Source organism: Phyllobates terribilis, unplaced genomic scaffold, assembly GCF_046119375.1.
Source record: "Phyllobates terribilis strain yellow unplaced genomic scaffold, ASM4611937v1 Scaffold_2__4_contigs__length_985480577, whole genome shotgun sequence".
Lineage (NCBI taxonomy): Eukaryota > Metazoa > Chordata > Amphibia > Anura > Dendrobatidae > Phyllobates > Phyllobates terribilis.
In genome coordinates this window covers 829,174,866-829,193,988 of record NW_027362762.1, presented here as the reverse complement: position 1 = coordinate 829,193,988, position 19,123 = coordinate 829,174,866, and positions in this window count along the sequence as shown.

The following is a 19,123-nucleotide window of genomic DNA, read 5'->3' as shown; positions in this document are numbered from 1 at the left end:
CAGTGCTAATTAGTTTGGCAGGTGTGTCCAATGAAAGGCAAGACTACTTAAGAAGGCTCTCTCACATTATTCAGCAGCCTACATTTTCTGCCAAAATGGGAAAGAAAAAGGATGTGTCGGCTGCTGAGAAGCAACAAATTGTGGAGTGTTTAGGTCAAGGCATGACTACAATCAACATTGTGCGATGATCAGGATGAAGTGTCTTGGCAATCAAGAAGTATGTAGCTGATTCACAGTACACACGTGTGCGTGCTGATAAGGGCAAATTGAGGACTCTTTCCTACAGGCAATTTTGTCAGGTTGAAAGAGCAGCGGCAAAAAAGCCTTGTCATAGCAGCAGACAAGTTTTTGAAGCTGCTTGTGCCTCCAACGTCCCCCGAACAACAAGATGCAGGGTCCTTCAGAGGTTTGCAGCTGTGCATACGCCATCCTGTCGACCTCCTCTATCCACTTCACACAAGCAGAAACGGCTCCAGTGGGCCAAACATTACATGAAGACTGATTTCAAAACTGTTTTGTTCACGGATGAGTGCCGTGCAGCGCTCGATGGTCCAGATGGATGGAGTGGAGGATGGCTGGTTGATGGACACCCCACGCAAACACGGCTACAGCGCCAACAAGGAGGAGGTGGAGTAATGTTTTGGGCTGGAATCATGGGGAGAGAGATTGTCGGCCCCTTTAGGATCCCTGAAGGCGCTAAAGATGAACTCCATAATGTATGTGGATTTTCTCAAACAGCACTTCCTGCCATGGTTCAAGAAGAAGAACCGTGTATTTCACAGCAAGATCATTTTTCTGCATGATAATGCACCATCTCATGCTGCACATAAAACATCTGCATCTCTGGCTGATATGGGCATAAAAGGGGACAAACTTATGGTGTGACCCCCATGCTCCCCTGACCTCTACCCCATTCAGAACCTTTGGAGCATCATTAAAAGGAGTGTCTATGATGGCGGGAGGCAGTTCACATCTAAGCAACAGCTCTGGGAGGGTATTCTGTCCTCATGCAAAACAATTGAAGCAGAAACCATCCAAAACCTGACAAATTCAATGGACGAGAGAGTTCAGAAGCTCCTTTCGAACAAGGGGTCCTATGTGAAAATGTAACATCACCTAGAATAAAGTTTTGAGTTGAAAACTGTTTGATTTCAGTTTCTAACAACCTGCTAATGCTTATAATTTCAAAAATGACCATTTTTTTGGTCTTTATTAAAATGAAAAGGTTGATCGAAAAGTTTGGGGGATCTAAGAGTGTGGCAACCCAGTAGTCATGATTACTTCGAATTCTGACAATATGAGGGTCATGCTGCAGGTAGTGCAGCAAGAAGGCACTTATGTGTCTTGCGCATCTCGGAGCCCCAAAATTATTTTCCGGGCTAGATGCAGCTAAAAATTATTTTTAATTTTAAATCTGGTGGAGCTTATTATAGATGGCCTAATAGGATCAGTGCTGCACACTGCTACAAAGCCCAAATTATTTTCCAGTCAAGATACAGATAAACATGATTAGTAATTTGAAAGCTTAAAACGGTTGGTAGGGTGATTTTAAACAATCATCAAGCTTTTACTCTCCCCAGGATGACACAGGGGTAGAAAAGTCGTTTCGGATCCATGATTTGTTCATCTTTATGAACGTGAGTCTGTCTACATTGTCAGTGGAGAGCCGCATGCGCTTATCTGTCAGCACACCACCAGCAGCGCTGAACACACGTTCAGACAGAACGCTGGCTGCGGGGCATGACAAGATCTCCAAGGCGTAAGTGGCTAGCTCCGGCCATTTATCCAGATTGGAAGCCCAAAAAGAGCAAGGGTCCAGTGACACAGTCGTGGCTTCAATGTTTACTTGAAGATACTCCTGTACCATCGTCTCTAGGTGTTGACTATGTGTCAGACTTCTTGTCTCCTGTGGCCTTGCAAAGGATGGGCTAAAAAAGTGGTGAAATTATTCCGCAAAATTGATGTTACCACCAGATACTGTGGTTCTGTTACGGTTTGAGTGCTGAACACTTGACGGTCCCACGGTTGGCAAGTTGGAACTGTGAGATTCACTACGTGCACCACTGGTATTTTGTGGAAAAGCACATGTAAGATTCTGCAACAGTCTCTGCTGATACTCCTGCATGCGTGCATCCCTTTCTATGGCAGGAATAATTTCTGCAAATTTACTTTTGTACCGGGGATCTAACAGTGTGGCAACCCAGTAGTCAGGATTATTTCTAATTCTCACAATTCGAGGGTCATGTTGCAGGTAGTGCAGCAAGAAGGCACTCATGTGTGTTGCGCATCCAGGAGCACCAAGTCCCTGTTGTGTTGGTGGCGAGGTAACAATCATGCTTCCTTCCTCTGTCCTCTCCCCCCAACCTCGCACAACAGAAATGTGATCAAGGTCTCCCTCATCTGATGAGTCTTCCATCAGTTCGTCCTCCACTTCTTCCTGGGCTCCTGCACCTTCCTCACTAGTTTGGCTGCTACCATGCGCCCTGGTAAAACCATCTCCCCCACCCTCACATGCCTGCCGCCTTGGTGCTGCCGACCGTCTGGACCTTGCAGATGTTAGCCCTTCCGCATACAACTCCTCCTCCTCTACTTCCTCCACCTCCTCTTGTGCCACCACCTGACTCCGAATTCTGTTTAACATGTGCTCCAGCATGTAAATCACCGGAATAGTCATGCTGATAATGGCATCGTCAGCACTGAACATCTTCGTCGCCATTTCAAAACTGTGCAGAAGGGTGCATAGGTCCCTGATCTGAGACCACTCCTCCAGCGTGATTTGCCCCACCTCTGAATCTCGTTGGCCCAGGCTATACGTCAGAACGTATTGCACCAGGGCTTGTCGGTGCTGCCACAGTCGCTGCAACATGTGCAGAGTTGAATTCCACCGGGTAGGCACATCGCATTTTAGCCGGTGAAGTGGCAGGCCCAACGACTTCTGTAGAGATGTAAGTCGCTGAGCTGCGGGATGCGAACGGCGGAAGTGAGCACACAGCGACCGTGCCCTCTGCAGAAGGCCATCTAGTCTGGGATAGTGGGCTAAAAATTGCTGGACAACCAGGTTCAACACGTGAGCCATACAAGGCACGTGTGTGACATTGCCCCGGCGAAGGGCCGCACCCAGGTTTGCAGCATTGTCGCACACGGCCTTCCCTGGTTTCAGGTCCAGTGGAGACAACCATTCATGAAATTGGTTCTCCAGAGCTGACCACAACTCCTCAGCTGTGTGACTCACATTTCCCAGACATTTCAATGTAAAAACCGCCTGATGACGTTGAGCCCTACTGCCAGCATAGTAAGGAGGTGTGCAGGATCCCTTCTGCGCAGTTAGAAAGCTTGTGGCATGACCAGACAGGCTTTGGGTGCAGGTGGAAGACCGAGAGGAGGTTGAGGAGGCAGAAGCAGTGGAGGAACTTTGACATAAAGAGGATTGACGCACAACTCGTGGGGACGGCAAGACTTGGACAGCAGCCCCTTGTCCTGCTGTCACCATAGTTACCCAGTGCCCAGTCAGCGACATGTAACGCCCCTGTCCATGCCTACTCGTCCAAGTGTCTGTGGTGAAATGCACCCTGTCACACACAGAGTTTCTCAAAGAAGCGGTGATGTTGTGTGCGACATGCTGGTGGAGCGCAGGCACACCTTTCTTTGAGAAGTAGTGCCGACTGGGCATCTGGTACTGGGGCAATGCGACGGACATAAGGTCTCGAAAATCCTCTGTGTCCACCAGGCGGAAAGGCAGCATTTCTGTAGCCAAGAGCTTGCAGATGGTGAAATTCAACCTCTTAGCTTTCTCATGGCTAGGAGGAAATGGTCTTTTACTTGTCCACATCTGAGGGACCGAGGGCTGGCTATTGTGCTTAGACGGGGTTGATAAGGGTGTCCCCGGCAAACTGCCGGTCTGCGAGGAAGATGCAGGCGGACATGTTAGGTTGCCTTGATCCAAAGGTGGTGCTATCGATGTCGGACAGCGCTCAACACCAGCTGCTGTTACCACCTCCAAAGAAAATGATGACCTGCCAATCACGCTGGCTGTTGCGGGTAAAGAGGTGGCAGGTCTGCGCCCCAAAACAGGTGTGACTGCTGTCCCCCCAGTCACAGAGGATGAAGAGGCCGCGGATGCACAAGATATGGCAGACGGTGGTTGGCCCGGCCGGCTAGGCCGCATTGTAGCACACTGAGCTTCCCACTGCAACTTATGCTTCATGTCCATGTGCCGGTTCATGCATGAAGTACTCAAACTATGTATTTTTTGGCCTCTACTTAGCTTTTGCTGACAAATGTTACAGATAACACGAGTTGGGTCATCTTTATCGATCTGAAAAAATGCCCAGGCTATGCAAGGCTTAGCACCCATGCGACCTGAAGAGCCACCACGACTTGTGGTGAGAGGCAGAGTTGTGTTTGAGGATGCAGTTGTTGACGTGCTTCCAGTACTACGTCTCTGTCCAGGAAGGCGCAACCTGACCTCGTCGTCACTAGCATCTTCCTCCACCTCCTCTGCTGACCTCATCTCTTGGCTGACTGTGGGTTGACAGTAAGTGGGATCTCCAACCTCATCATCATCACCCTGTGTGTTATCACACCCGTCGTCCTCAGAGCCAACCTGTTCCTGCCCTGACAAAAAACTAAAGTTGTCGCTCCAATCAGGTATTTGAGTCTTATCATCGTCTTCCTCATTGTCTCCACCAACAGGAGTTACAGTTTGGGAATGAGGGTCTACATTATGGTCAGAACCTTCTGCGTCTGGTCCTGGATCCGACTCATAAAGATTCTGGGCATCAGTGCAGATCATTTCCTCGTCTGGATTCACAGAAGCGCTGGAGTCGACCTCTGATTCCCAGGCTATAGTATGAGTAAACAGCTCTGCAGACTCAACCATCTGTTCTACCTCATACTCAGACGGGCAGCTGGAGATTTGGGAGCTGTGAGGAAGCAAGTGCGATTTGGGTGACACCTTTGAGGACTGGAGTATTTGTGATGTTGAAGTTGATGTGGAGGAGAGCCCACTTAAAGGAGCACTTGATATCCGTTGAAGCACCTGCTGTTTTTGTGCCTCATCTGGAATTTGTAGCGATAGGCGTGGCCATAAGAAAGGGATCTTATCACATTGTCCGCTAAAAGAAGTAGACATTTTAGTTTGGCTGGAAGATGGTCTTTCTTCTGCAGATGTTACTGTTGCTTTAACACCTACCCCACGGACACAACCTTTTTTCCCCTTCCCAACACGCCTATTCCCCTTTCCACCAGCAGCAGGCCTTTTTCCACTCATTTTGGTGGTTAACTAATTCACAACTCTGGAGTTGTTTGCACAAAAAAACAATGGATGGTAACTGAGCAGAGCTGAGTGGCCAAACTGTGGTATTAGGCCAAAACTATTGGCTGGGTTAGATGCAGAAAAAAATATATTCAGTTTGCAACCTGATGGAGGTCAGTATAGATGGACTAATAGAGAAAGTCCGACACACTGCTACAAGGCCAAATATTTTTTCAGAGGTAGATGCAGAAAAAAATGATATTCAGTTTGCAACCTGATGGAGGTCTGTATAGATGGATTAATAGAACAAGACCCACAAACAGCTAGAAGCCCAATATTTTTTCAGAGGTAGATGCAGAAAAAAATATATTCAGTTTGCAACCTGATGGAGGTCAGTATAGATGGACTAATACAACAAGTCCCACACACAGCTAGAAGCCCAATATTTTTTCAGAGGTAGATGCATAAAAAAATATATTCAGTTTGCAACCTGATGGAGGTCAGTATAGATGGACTAATACAACAAGTCCCACACACAGCTAGAAGCCCAAATATTTTTTCAGAGGTACTGTAGATGCAGATAAAAATTATTTTTAATTTGCAACCTGATGGAGGTCAGTATAGATGGACTAATACAACAAGTCCCACACACAGCTAGAAGCCCAAATATTTTTTCAGAGGTACTGTAGATGCAGATACAAATTATTTTTAATTTGCAACCTGATGGAGGTCAGTATAGATGGACTAATACAACAAGTCCCACACACAGCTAGAAGCCCAAATATTTTTTCAGAGGTACTGTAGATGCAGATACAAATTATTTTTAATTTGCAACCTGATGGAGGTCAGTATAGATGGACTAATACAACAAGTCCCACACACAGCTAGAAGCCCAAATATTTTTTCAGAGGTAGATGCAGAAAAAAATATATTCAGTTTGCAACCTGATGGAGGTCAGTATAGATGGACTAATACAACAAGTCCCACACACAGCTAGAAGCCCAAATATTTTTTCAGAGGTACTGTAGATGCAGATACAAATTATTTTTAATTTGCAACCTGATGGAGGTCAGTATAGATGGACTAATACAACAAGTCCCACACACAGCTAGAAGCCCAAATATTTTTTCAGAGGTAGATGCAGAAAAAATATATTCAGTTTGCAACCTGATGGAGGTCAGTATAGATGGACTAATACAACAAGTCCCACACACAGCTAGAAGCCCAAATATTTTTTCAGAGGTACTGTAGATGCAGATACAAATTATTTTTAATTTGCAACCTGATGGAGGTCAGTATAGATGGACTAATAGAGAAAGTCCGACACACTACTAGAAGGCCAAATATTTTTTCAGAGCTAGATGCAGAAAAAAATTATATTCAGTTTGCAACCTGATGGAGGTCAGTATAGATGGATTAATAGAACAAGACCCACACACAGCTAGAAGCCCAAATATTTTTTCAGAGGTAGATGCAGAAAAAAATATATTCAGTTTGCAACCTGATGGAGGTCAGTATAGATGGACTAATACAACAAGTCCCACACACAGCTAGAAGCCCAAATATTTTTTCAGAGGTACTGTAGATGCAGATAAAAATTAGTTTTAATTTGCAACCTGATGGAGGTCAGTATAGATGGACTAATAGAATGATGCTATGCCCAAAAGATTTTACTTCACTAGGTGCAGTAAAAAAATTGGTATTCTATACACAGGTGGTATATCTTGCAGCACAGATAGGCTACTCCACTGACTAACACACTCTGCAATAGGCCAAAAAGGATTAGCTTTGCTAGATTCAGCCAAATGCTGTGAAAAAAACTTGCACAGCACTGGCACAGACCTGCCTGGCAAAAACTGATAGGAACTGATGTAACCTAGTCCTGAAAAGGACTCCAATTACAATTAGTCTTTACTCCCACAACCTATCTATTTAAGAGCACAGACCTCCCTGATAAAAGTCGTAGGAAATGCTGTAACCTAGTCCTTAAAAGGACTGCAATCACAACTATTCCCTACTCCCAAGCTATCTGTATATTTGTGCGAAAATTGGCTTGAAATTAACAAGGTATAGCGCACACAGCAACAGCGGTGCCGTCTAACACGCAGCTGCAGCAGTGAGAAAATGGTGGCGACGGGGAAAATGGCTTGGTCTTATAGGGCAAGGACATGTGACATACACTGCCAATGACACATGCCCTTGCTTGTGTGAAAAAAAGCACTTCGCTCCGTGTGTGCGCTGCTGATAGGCTGACAGATTGCACCTCCCCACTGCAAATGCGGGAAAGAGAATAAAAAATGGAGATCTTCATTGTTCCTGCAGAGATCCATCCCCTGCCGCTCCCCCCACCCCGCTGTACACTCAAACTGCGTATTAACATTAATTTTCATCATTACTGAGAAAAAATCCAGTTATGATTTTGGTGCACGAACAGTTATTGAACATAACCTCGAACAGCCGAATTTTTATCAAATTGTTCGTGTTCGCCGAACGGCTCGAACACCGCCCAAAACAGCTCGAATTTGAGATTGGCGAACAGTTCGAGTAGAACAACGCTCATCTCTACTAGTGAGTGCAATGTATACTAAGTATTTCACAATTTTATTTGACAGCATTACTTGTATTATTATTATTTTTCTTCCTTTTTTTGTTTTCCCTTTTTCATTTAATCTCATTATGAGAAAATCTAATCTATGCCTTCTTCCTGTAACATAATATTTTGTTTCCTCAGGCTACCAACTTTTAAAGAGTTCTTTTAATCAAATTGAATCTCTAACAATGATGTTGCTGAGTCCGGCTCTGTATTTTTAATGTGTGTTATGCATAGTATCAGTGTGACTAAGGGTCTGGTTCTCATAGACAGGACTTTGTTCTCAAAGCAAGACAAATCAAAGCTCTTAATCCATTTGCTCAGCAGATTGCTGGTCCAATTTAAGAAAAGAAGCAAAAAATACTTTTTTGATGATGTTTTTGTGCAAACATTTTTGGTACTTTTATAAAAAATAAATATGCAAATTGCCTCTTCAGAGAGGAAGAGGACTAGAACTCTATAGCGCCACCTGTTGGAAGCCGCAATCCTACAAGTCACTATCGACCCTTTAATGAGCCTTGCAATATGTCTTAGGATGAAAGCCAAATCAGAATTTGAATTTGCAGACAGTGCTTCGGGGTATTGCTCCTTGTCAGTGCAAAGTATGAAATCTGATTTGGCTAGTTGAGAGGCTCTGGACTGAGGTCTAAGGGCTAATGTTTCTCCTTGTGAACAGTGACATACTGGCCTTGGCATGACAATGTAAGAAGGAGGCTAATTTGCCGTGCAATGCTCCTCTGGGAAATTTAGTATGCAAATTGCCTCTTCAGAGAGGAAGAGGACTAGAACTCTATAGCGCCACCTGTTGGAAGCAGCAATCCTAAATAGAAATCTGCTACTCTACATTGATTCTCTAGAGCAACAGTTTTGATTCTGCTTCCACCAGTAAACTCTTACTCATAAGCATCCCATATTTACTGTGTTCACGCTTTGCAATCATACCATCATTAGACCGCAACATGTGAACACAGATTTAAAGGGAACCTGTCATCAGGATTTTATACCCCAAGTCTATGTTATGTATATAAATGTGCTTTAATGCTGAGTAAATCCTTACCTGCCTCATAGAAATCCATTTTGCTGTTTTAGAGAAATCCATAGTTGAAACTGTATGCTAATGAGTTGCAGAGGGTGGACACTGCACTTACATCTCTCCTGCCTCTCAACCTATTCTCCGCCCACTGCCTGCCTCCTGTCACCAGGTAGCTCATGTTTCAGTGACTTGTCAGTCAGAGACAGGCAACGAGCGGGGAATAGGGAGAGAGGCAGGAGAGCTGTAACTGCTATGTCCAAGCCCACTGCACTTGCAACTCAATAATATACAATTTCAACTATTGATTTCTCTAAAACAGTAAAATAGATTTCTAGAAGAAAATTAAGTATTTACCCAGCATAAAAGTATCTTTTTGCATCCATCCCCTTATACTTCTGTTTGATCTGTGATCATATTACGCATATATACCGTGTATAAATACATATACAGTACAGACCAAAAGTTTGGACACACCTTCTCATTTAAAGATTTTTCTGTATTTTCATGACTATGAAAATTGTACATTCACACTGAAGGCATCAAAACTATGAATTAACACATGTGGAATTATATACTTAACAAAAAAGTGTGAAACAACTGAAAATATGTCTTATATTCTAGGTTCTTCAAAGTAGCCACCTTTTGCTTTGATGACTGCTTTGCACACTCTTGGCATTCTCTTGATGAGCTTCAAGTGTGCGCTGTCAGGTTTAATAAGTGGGATTTCTTGCCTTATAAATGGGGTTGGGACCATCAGTTGTGTTGTGCAGAAGTCAGGTGGATACACAGCTGATAGTCCTACTGAATAGAATTTTAGAATTTGTATTATGGCAAGAAAAAAGCAACTAAGTAAAGAAAAACGAGTAGCCATCATTACTTTAAGAAATGAAGGTCAGTCAGTCCGAAAAATTGGGAAAACTTTGAAAGTGTCCCCAAGTGCAGTTGCAAAAACCGTCAAGCGCTACAAAGAAACTGGCTCACATGAGGACCGCCCCAGGAAAGGAAGACCAAGAGTCACCTCTGCTTCTGAGGATAAGTTTATCCGAGTTACCAGCCTCAGAAATTGCAGGTTAACAGCAGCTCAGATTAGAGACCAGGTCAATGCCACACAGAGTTCTAGCAGCAGACGCATCTCTACAACAACTGTTAAGAGGAGACTTTGTGCAGCAGGCCTTCATGGTAAAATAGCTGCTAGGAAACCACTGCTAAGGACAGGCAACAAGCAGAAGAGACTTGTTTGGGCTAAAGAACACAAGGAATGGACATTAGACCAGTGGAAATCTGTACTTTGGTCTGATGAGTCCAAATTTGAGATCTTTGGTTCCAACCACCGTGTCTTTGTGCGACGCAGAAAAGGTGAACGGATGGACTCTACATGCCTGGTTCCCACCGTGAAGCATGGAGGAGGAGGTGTGATGGTGTGGGGGTGCGTTGCTGGTGACACTCTTGGGGATTTATTCAAAATTGAAGGCATACTGAACCATCATTGCTATCACAGCATCTTGCAGCGGCATGCTATTCCATCCGGTTTGCGTTTAGTTGGACCATCATTTATTTTTCAACAGGACAATGACCCCAAACACACCTCCAGGCTGTGTAAGGGCTATTTGACCAAAAAGGAGAGTGATGGGGTGCTACGCCAGATGACCTGGCCTCCACAGTCACCAGACCTGAACCCAATCGAGATGGTTTGGGGTGAGCTGGACCGCAGAGTGAAGGCAAAAGGGCCAATAAGTGCTAAGCATCTCTGGGAACTCCTTCAAGATTGTTGGAAGACCATTTCCGGTGACTACCTCTTGAAGCTCATCAAGAGAATGCCAACAGTGTGCAAAGCAGTCATCAAAGCAAAAGATGGCTACTTTGAAGAACCTAGAATATAAGACATATTTTCAGTTGTTTCACACTTTTTTGTTAAGTATATAATTCCACATGTGTTAATTCATAGTTTTGATGCCTTCAGTGTGAATGTACAATTTTCATAGTCATGAAAATACAGAAAAATCTTTAAAAGAGAAGGTGTGTCCAAACTTTTGGTCTGTACTGTATATATATATATATATATATATATATATATATATATATGTATGTATGTATGTATGTATATATATGCAGTTGGTGAAATAAGTATTGAACACATCACCAATTTTCTAAGTAAATATATTTCTAAGGGTGCTATTGACATGAAACTCTCACCAGATGTCAGTGACAACCCATCCACACAGGCAAAGAAATTAAACCAAAGATATCCATAAATTAGGTTATGTGTAATAATTAGAAATGACACAGGGAAAAAGTATTGAACACGCTTACTGAAATATATTTAATACTAGGGTCAAAAGCCTTTGCTGGTGATGACAGCTTCAAGATGCCTTCTGTATGGAGAAACTAGTCGCATGCATTGCTCAGGTGTGATATTGGTCCATTCTTCCACACAAACACACTTCAAATCCTGAAGATTCCGTGGGCTCCTTCTATGAACTCTGAGCTTTAGTTCCTTCCATAAATTTTCTATTGGATTCAGGTCAGGTGACTGGCTGGGCCATTCTAGCAGTTTTATTTTTTCTTTCTCTGAAATCAATTGAGAGTTTCCTTGGAAGTGTTTGGGATCATTGTCTTGCTGACTTGTCCACCCTTGTTTCAACTTCATCATCCTGGAAGATGGCAGCAGATTTTTATCAAGAATGTCTCGGTACATTTGTCCATTCATCTTTCCTTAAATAATATGAAGTTTACAAGTGCAGTATGCTGAAAAACAGCCCCACACCATGATGTTCCCACCTCCAAACTTCTCTGTTGGTATGGTATTTTAACATGGTGTGTATTACGACATCCAGAAAGTTCAATTTTGGTCTCATCTGACCAGACTATATTCTCCCAGTATTTCACAGGCTTGTCTAAATGTTGTTGAGCAAACTTGAAACACAGTTGAACATGCTTTTTGTTCGGCAATGGAGTCTTGCTTTGTGAGCGTGCATACAGGCCATAGAGGCTGAGTGCATTACTTATTGTTTTCTTTGAAACATTTGTACCTGCTGATTACAGGTCTTTCTGTAGCTCTCCACAGGTGGTCCTTGGCTCTTGGACAACTCTTCTGATAATTCTTTTCACTCCTCTGTCTGAAATCTTGCAGGGTGCACCTGCTCATGGCCAATCTATGGTGAAATTATGTTCTTTCCACTTCTGGATTATGGTCCCCAACAGTGCTCACTGGAACCTTCAGTAGTTTAGAAATTCTTCTGTCAATGCTATCAGTTTGTTTTGCAACAATATGATTGCGAGGGTCTTGAGACATCACTGGTTTTACCCATCATGAGATGTTTCTTGTGTGGCACCTTAGAAATGAGACACCTTTTTATAGGCCATCAGTTGAACCAGCGGATATTATTTTTCACTAAGTGTCAGGATTGCTTTCTAATTACTGATAGATTTCAGCTGGTGTCATAACTTTCAATATCTTTTTGCACCTCTCATACTTCATGTGTTCAATACTTTTTCCCTGTGTCATTTCTCATTATTACATATAACTTAATTTATTGACATCTTGCCTGTGTGGATTGGATGGGTTGTGACTGACATCTGGTGAGAATTTCATATCAATACCACCTTTAGAAATATATTTACTTAGAAAATTGGTGACGTGATATATATCTACAAACAGAAAGAAATACTTTCTAAAAAAGCACTTCCATTAAGTTTTTATTCCCTAAACCTGTTTAACTGTGTATGTAATGTAGTGTAAGTACAGTAACATGGTCACTGATCGCCATCTTCCCCAGTTTCCAGCGCAGCTCTTGGTCATCTCTCTAGTCACATGTCTGAAATTCTGACTCGTTAAATCACACTGGGGTTTATGTATAAATTGGAAGTTCCTTCTACAATATACGCCTATAAACCCTCTTTCTAATGCTCTATAGGCCTGCATTGTAAAAGAGAAATCTGACGGACATATAGACCCCAGTGTGAGCTGGCGAGTTCGAATGGCTTTCACTTGACCCCAAAGAAGCACTAAGTGGCGCTGGAAACCATGAAAGACAGCGATCATTGAGTATATAATGCATTTACACTAACTTACACATACATTTACATAGATTTAAAGAATAGAAAAAATTGTGCTGTGTTTTGTTAAAGAAATTAATCAGGTACTTTCAAGTATAACAGCTAAAATCCGTAAGCATTGTCCTTAGCAAAACCAAACTGAAGTACTGGAATGCTAAAAACTAGCAAAAACGTAATTTTCCAGGGTAACTATTAACCCATTTTAACTTGAATGAGCAGAGGCCAAACAAATTATTCATGCCAGGATGAGGAATTTACCAAGAGTTCGAAGAGCATCTGCTTGAAAAAAGAATCTCAGATATCAGTCAAATGGAGAGCTGTAGACGTCTACCATAATCCCATATACAGTAGCTATATTAACTCTATCTGCTATATAGGATATCTAGGACTTCAGCTTTAATGGGTAGCCAAATATAAGTACATTACCAATGGCAACTAAGAAAAATGGTCATAAGAATCTTCATTGTACATAACTTTTTCAACAATAATTCACTGGGTCAATTCTTACATGAGAAGTCCCATGCATCATGTCCTGAGCCTTATGAAATAGATGCTCCCTAAGGATCTGCAGGTCTGTTTAACACCGAAGCAGTTAATTTACTGAAATGTATCCATGTGCTAAGTGATTACATTTTTCCCTAAAGGAAACTTCAGTTAATTTAGTTAGTGACTCATATGCCAGTCTGCCAATTACAACACACATGATTACAGGCACATCCAAGCCTCTAGCAGCTTTCACGGTAAAGCTCTGTCTGTAGACTACAGTAGAAACATAAACTTTACCTTTTTTTGTTTCTTTATGTTCAATTTATCTTCTAGGAGCCCAAAAGGGACAACAACCTCTATATATTAGATTCTCCATCAGAGAGGGGGAATCGATTCATAGGACTTTGGTCCATCAGCCATGTCAGTAATATGTGACCGATTGACGGGAGAATCTCTTTACCTCCAGGCCTTCCTGGCTCTTCTTTTGATTAGCTGGGCTGGTGCCATGCCATCTTTGCAGAGTGACGCACACACAACGTCGTGCCAGCTTGGCTAACCAAAGAAGAGCCATAAATACCAGGCGGTAAAGAGATTCAAAGACCTCCTGTCCATCGGTCACAGAATACTGACTTGACAGACGGACCGGAGTCCTACGAATTGATTCTCCCATCTCTATTGTGTATATAAGAAAAAAGCTATTTCATATTATATTGCTATCATTGGCATTCACACGCTGAATATTTGTTGCGGAATTTGATTGTCACGCACAGTGTAGGAAAGACAAAGTGCAACACGAAGGGATGAGGGGAAGGGAGCTCAGATACTAGTGAAAGAGGGAGTGGAGACCTCCTAGGCTGATCTGTTATCACCCTGTCTCTTCTACCATCCCTATATTGGTTCCTCACCAATCGCTGAATAGGAAACCTACATCCTGTAAATCTCTAGAGCTAGACCCTGGATAGGGAAGGGGGATGAGCACTGGTCAGTCCCCACTATAAACTAAAGACAACAAGGGAGACGAACACAGGAGAAAGAAACTTAGCTTGAGCCCACTTCAGAGAGATTACACCAAACGTCCTCCAAGCACCAGAGAGGAAGTAAGCAGAGTGCAATAGCTCCAAGTCTTCACAAGGGAACATGTGACTATCACTGGCCCCTCCCTGCAGCAAACTGCAAGTATTTAAACACCCAGGTCCGGGTGTTAATCAGAGCAGGAGGGAGGCAGCCGCTGGGTCCTAAAGTAAGACAGATTTAAGAAGGCGTCTGTAATGTCAAACAAAGTGACCTTCTGCAACCAGCTGCAGAATGACTGTCTGCTACATCTGACACACCCGTGACATTAAGGTTCGAAATCCTTGCCAAAATTCTGCAACAAAGTCTAGCACAATGATAATGAAAGGGGTTATAAAGGGAACCTGACTGCTCATCCATGCTGCCCGATCCAATGGCAGCATATATCAGATCAAACACGGCTGATCTCAGGCAGCTATGTTTTACTCCAAAATGCTTCAGCATTTCAGAAAAAAACATACTTTAGAAGCCGCCGGGGACCGAGCCGCACAGGAGATAGCCAGACAGGCGGATCCATGGCAGCTTCTCCCCTTCAGCTCCCCCAGAGCTCCTTATACTCACACTGTTACAATACTGGCATAGTACTGCTGGAAACCAGTGGCTGAAGGAGCACAAGCAGGAACAGCAAGAGGTAGCAGAAGTTCTTGGAGTTAGCAAAAGGAGTTGTAGGAAACAATCCCTAGATAGGTGAGAATAGTCTGGGTAAGAATGTTCAGGAGCTCGAGACTGGAACTAGGCTAACAGCTAAGCACAATACTCAAGCAATGAGTGAGCGATCCATGCGGCTTTAAGTAGGCCAAAACAGGAAACAAGATAGATCCCACAGGTTCAGAATCCGCCATCTTAGTAAAGGGCAATTGCAGAACACAACAGCAGCCTCCAGTGTTAAGGAGTGGGATTGCAGCACAATTATTAAGGTGAAAAATAGTAGCCACTAGTGGTCAAACTGTAGAAGGATAACAAGAATTCTGACACACACGCAGGGAGAGACCTGTCACTCAAGAGAAGCAGACAGGGGGAAGCTGCCGGGAACCCACCTGTCCGTTTAGTCTTCAGCGCGGCTTTTAAACTATCCTTTTCTCAGAAACACTGCAGCATTTCAGAATCAAACATACCTGGCTGAGATCATACAGTCAGTGCCTGATACAAGCTGCCCATAGATCGGACCGCTTGTATCAACTGTCAAGTTCCCTTTAACAATACCAAGTCACTCACAGCCCATGACCGGCATTCATAGGAGATTGTAATTTCTGCTATGCATAGCAGCTGAAGCCCTGCAATGTATAGCACAAGCAATCAAACGATCACAGCTTCAAGTTGCTATGATCTGCTACAAGCACGAAGGAAAGAAAGGAGATCTGTCCCTACAATAGAACTAAGCTAGATCCCTACGATGTAACGGGGAACCTGATCCTGCGATCAGACCCGCTAAAGTCCTCGGCTAGTCTGTACGAAAACCTATAGATGCAAGGGAGGGATCCCTACAAGAACTAGGGACTGGGATAAAGTTGGACACCTCCTAGCAGAGATTGTAGCAGTAAAATACAAACACACAACATAGAACATAAAGGTCCGAAGACCTAGCTAAACTGACTGAGAAAGGTAACTAAGCACCAGGCTAGCTAAAGAGTAGAAATTACAATGAAGTCCAGCAAGGCCAGGAGGGCGGAGCAGGATTAAATAGGCAAAAAAGGTCATGTGACCAGCAAGATGGAAAAAACCTAACAGGAGAGTTCTAACAGTACCCCCTCTTCTATGAGGATCCTCCGGATCCCCTAGGCCCAGGCTTATCAGGAAACCTCTTGTGAAACGCTCTGACAAGTCTGGAAGCAGAAACATCATCTGCCCTCACCCATGAGTTATCCTCGGGTCCGAAACCCTTCCAAGCGACGAGATACTGCAAACTCCCTCTATACCGTCTAGAATTTAGGATGCGGGAAATTTCGTATTCCCCGTCCTCCACCACCGGAGGAACAGTGGCGGAGGCGTCTCCATCCGACACATAAGCTTTTTTCAACAGAGAAACATGAAACACCGGATTAATCTTCCAGGAGGTAGGAACCTCCAACCTAACAGCAGATTGGTTAACTACCTGAAGCACCTTAAAGGGCCCTACAAACTTGGGACCCAATTTTTTAGAAGGAATCCTCAACCGCAGATTCTTAGAGGACACCAAACCATGTCACCAATAGCAAACAAAACCTCTTGCCGTTTCCTATCAAAGTACCTCTTAGATTTTTTGTTAGCCTCCTGAAGATTACCACGCACATCCGTCCAAACTCTCTCCAAATCACCGGAAAAACTCTCCTCCTCAGGCACAGCCGATACCAATTTGGAGAATGACCCAAAAGACGGATGTCTCCCAGAACAACAAAAAAAAGGCGAACAACCAGCAGAAGAGGATGTATGGTTGTTAAGAGCAAACTCAGCAAGTGGCAGAAACTCAGACCACCCCTCCTGATTATCTGCCATAAAACAACGCAAGAACTGCTCAACATCCTGATTCTTCCTTTCTGTCTGGCCATTAGACTCAGGATGATATCCGGATGAAAACGACAAATGAACTCCCAACATGTCACAAAAAGCACATCAAAAACGAGCCACGAACTGAGGTCCCCTATCCGAAACAATGTCAGTAGGAACGCCATGTAGTCTGACAATTTCCTTGACAAAGGCCTTAGCGAGTGTCTTAGCGCAGGGCAGTTTGATGAAAGGAACCAAGTGACACATCTTGCTAAAACGGTCCACGACCACCCAGATGACTGTGAAACCCTCAGAGGGGGGAAGGTCAGTAATAAAGTCCATTGCCAGATGTGTCCAAGGTGCACTAGGAACCTCCAGAGGGCAAAGCAACCCCGCTGCAGGAGTATGTGAAGACTTAGATCTAGCACACACCGTACATTGACGCACCCACTTAATGACTTCCTTCTGCCATCCAGGCCACCAAAAACTGCGACCCACAAGTCTCTTGGTCTCAGAAATTCCTGAATGACCTGCCAACCGAGACTCATGACACTCAACAAACAAATCTCTCCTAAAGGTCCTAGGTACAAACAACCTCCCATGGGGAGTGTTAGATGGGGCATTCTCCTGTGCTTTAAGAATCTCATCTTCCAAAACGGAGTCCAATGCAGCAATCACAACACCTTCTTGTATAATGCTCCCCTCCTCCTCAGCACCTACCATGGGAGAAAAGCTGCGAGACAAAGCATCAGCTTTAACATTCTTGGTACCCGGGATGTAAGTAACGGAAAAATTAAACCGCGAGAAAAAAAGTGCCCACCTAGCCTGACGGGCATTCAAGCGCTTGGCAGCATCAAGATAGATCAGATTTTTATGATCAGGGAAAACCTGAATGGGAAATTCAGCACCTTCCAAGAGGTGACGCCAGTGTTCAAATGCGAGTTTAATAGCCAGCAATTCCCGATTACCAATATCGTAATTAAGTTCAGTCTCAGAAATTTTTTTTGAAAAAAAAGCACAAGGATCTACTCTATCCTTGTTTTTCTGAGACAACACCGCACCGACCCCCACCGAAGAAGCATCAACCTCAACCAAAAACGGCTTAGTCACATCAGGCTGCATAAGGATGGGAGCACAGCTGAACCTCTCTTTAGAAACACAAAAGCTTCAATGGACTCAGTAGTCCACTGAACCGCATTAGCACCTTTCCTGGTGAGATCGGTCAGTGGTTTGACAATAATAGAAAATTTTTTAATGAATTTTCTGTAATAATTGGCGAAACCCAAAAACCTCGGTATCGATTTCTTACCAATAGGCCTAGGCCATTCCTGAACCGCCTGAACCTTCACAGGGTCCATCTCAAAGCCCTCGCTGGAGATAATGTAGCCCAAAAAACTAATTCTCTGTACAGCGAACTCACATTTCTCCAGCTTAGCAAAAAGTGAATTGTCAATTAATAACTGTAATACCTCACGTACGCTCCGCCAATGAGACTCCAGATCCGGTGAATAAATCAAAATGTCATCCAAATACACAACCACATTTTTGCCGATCAAAGGTCTAAGGATGTCATTAATAAGATTCTGAAAAAATGCTGGAGCATTGGTAAGACCAAAAGGCATAACCAGATTCTCAAAATGACCCACAGGAGTGTTAAAAGCAGTCTTCCATTCATCACCCTCCTTCATGCGCAAAAATTGTATGCCCCCCACTTGGCCCCCACTAACTGGTTAAACAAATCAGGAAACAATGGCAGTGGGTAAGGATTGCGTACAGTAATTTTATTAATCTCACGAAAATCCAGACAAGGACGTAAACCGCCGTCCTTTTTTTTAACAAAAAAAAATCCAACAGCCACAGGAGACTTGGAAGGCCTAATGTGACCGGCGGCCAAGCTTGTCTGTATGTATTCCTCCAAAGCCTTTCTCTCAGGAATAGTAAGATTAAATAAACGACTTTTAGGAAGAGTCGCTCCAGGGACAAATTCAATGGTACAATCGTAGTCTCTATGGGGAGGCAAAATTTGTGACTCCTCAGAAAAAACTCTCCAAAAATCCTGAATAGGTACAGGTAATTCCCCTTTTTCCACCGCAGCAATACATCCGTTACAACAGTTGTCATAACACTTAGGGCTCCAGGACTTAATTTCATTGGTAGACCAATCCAGTAC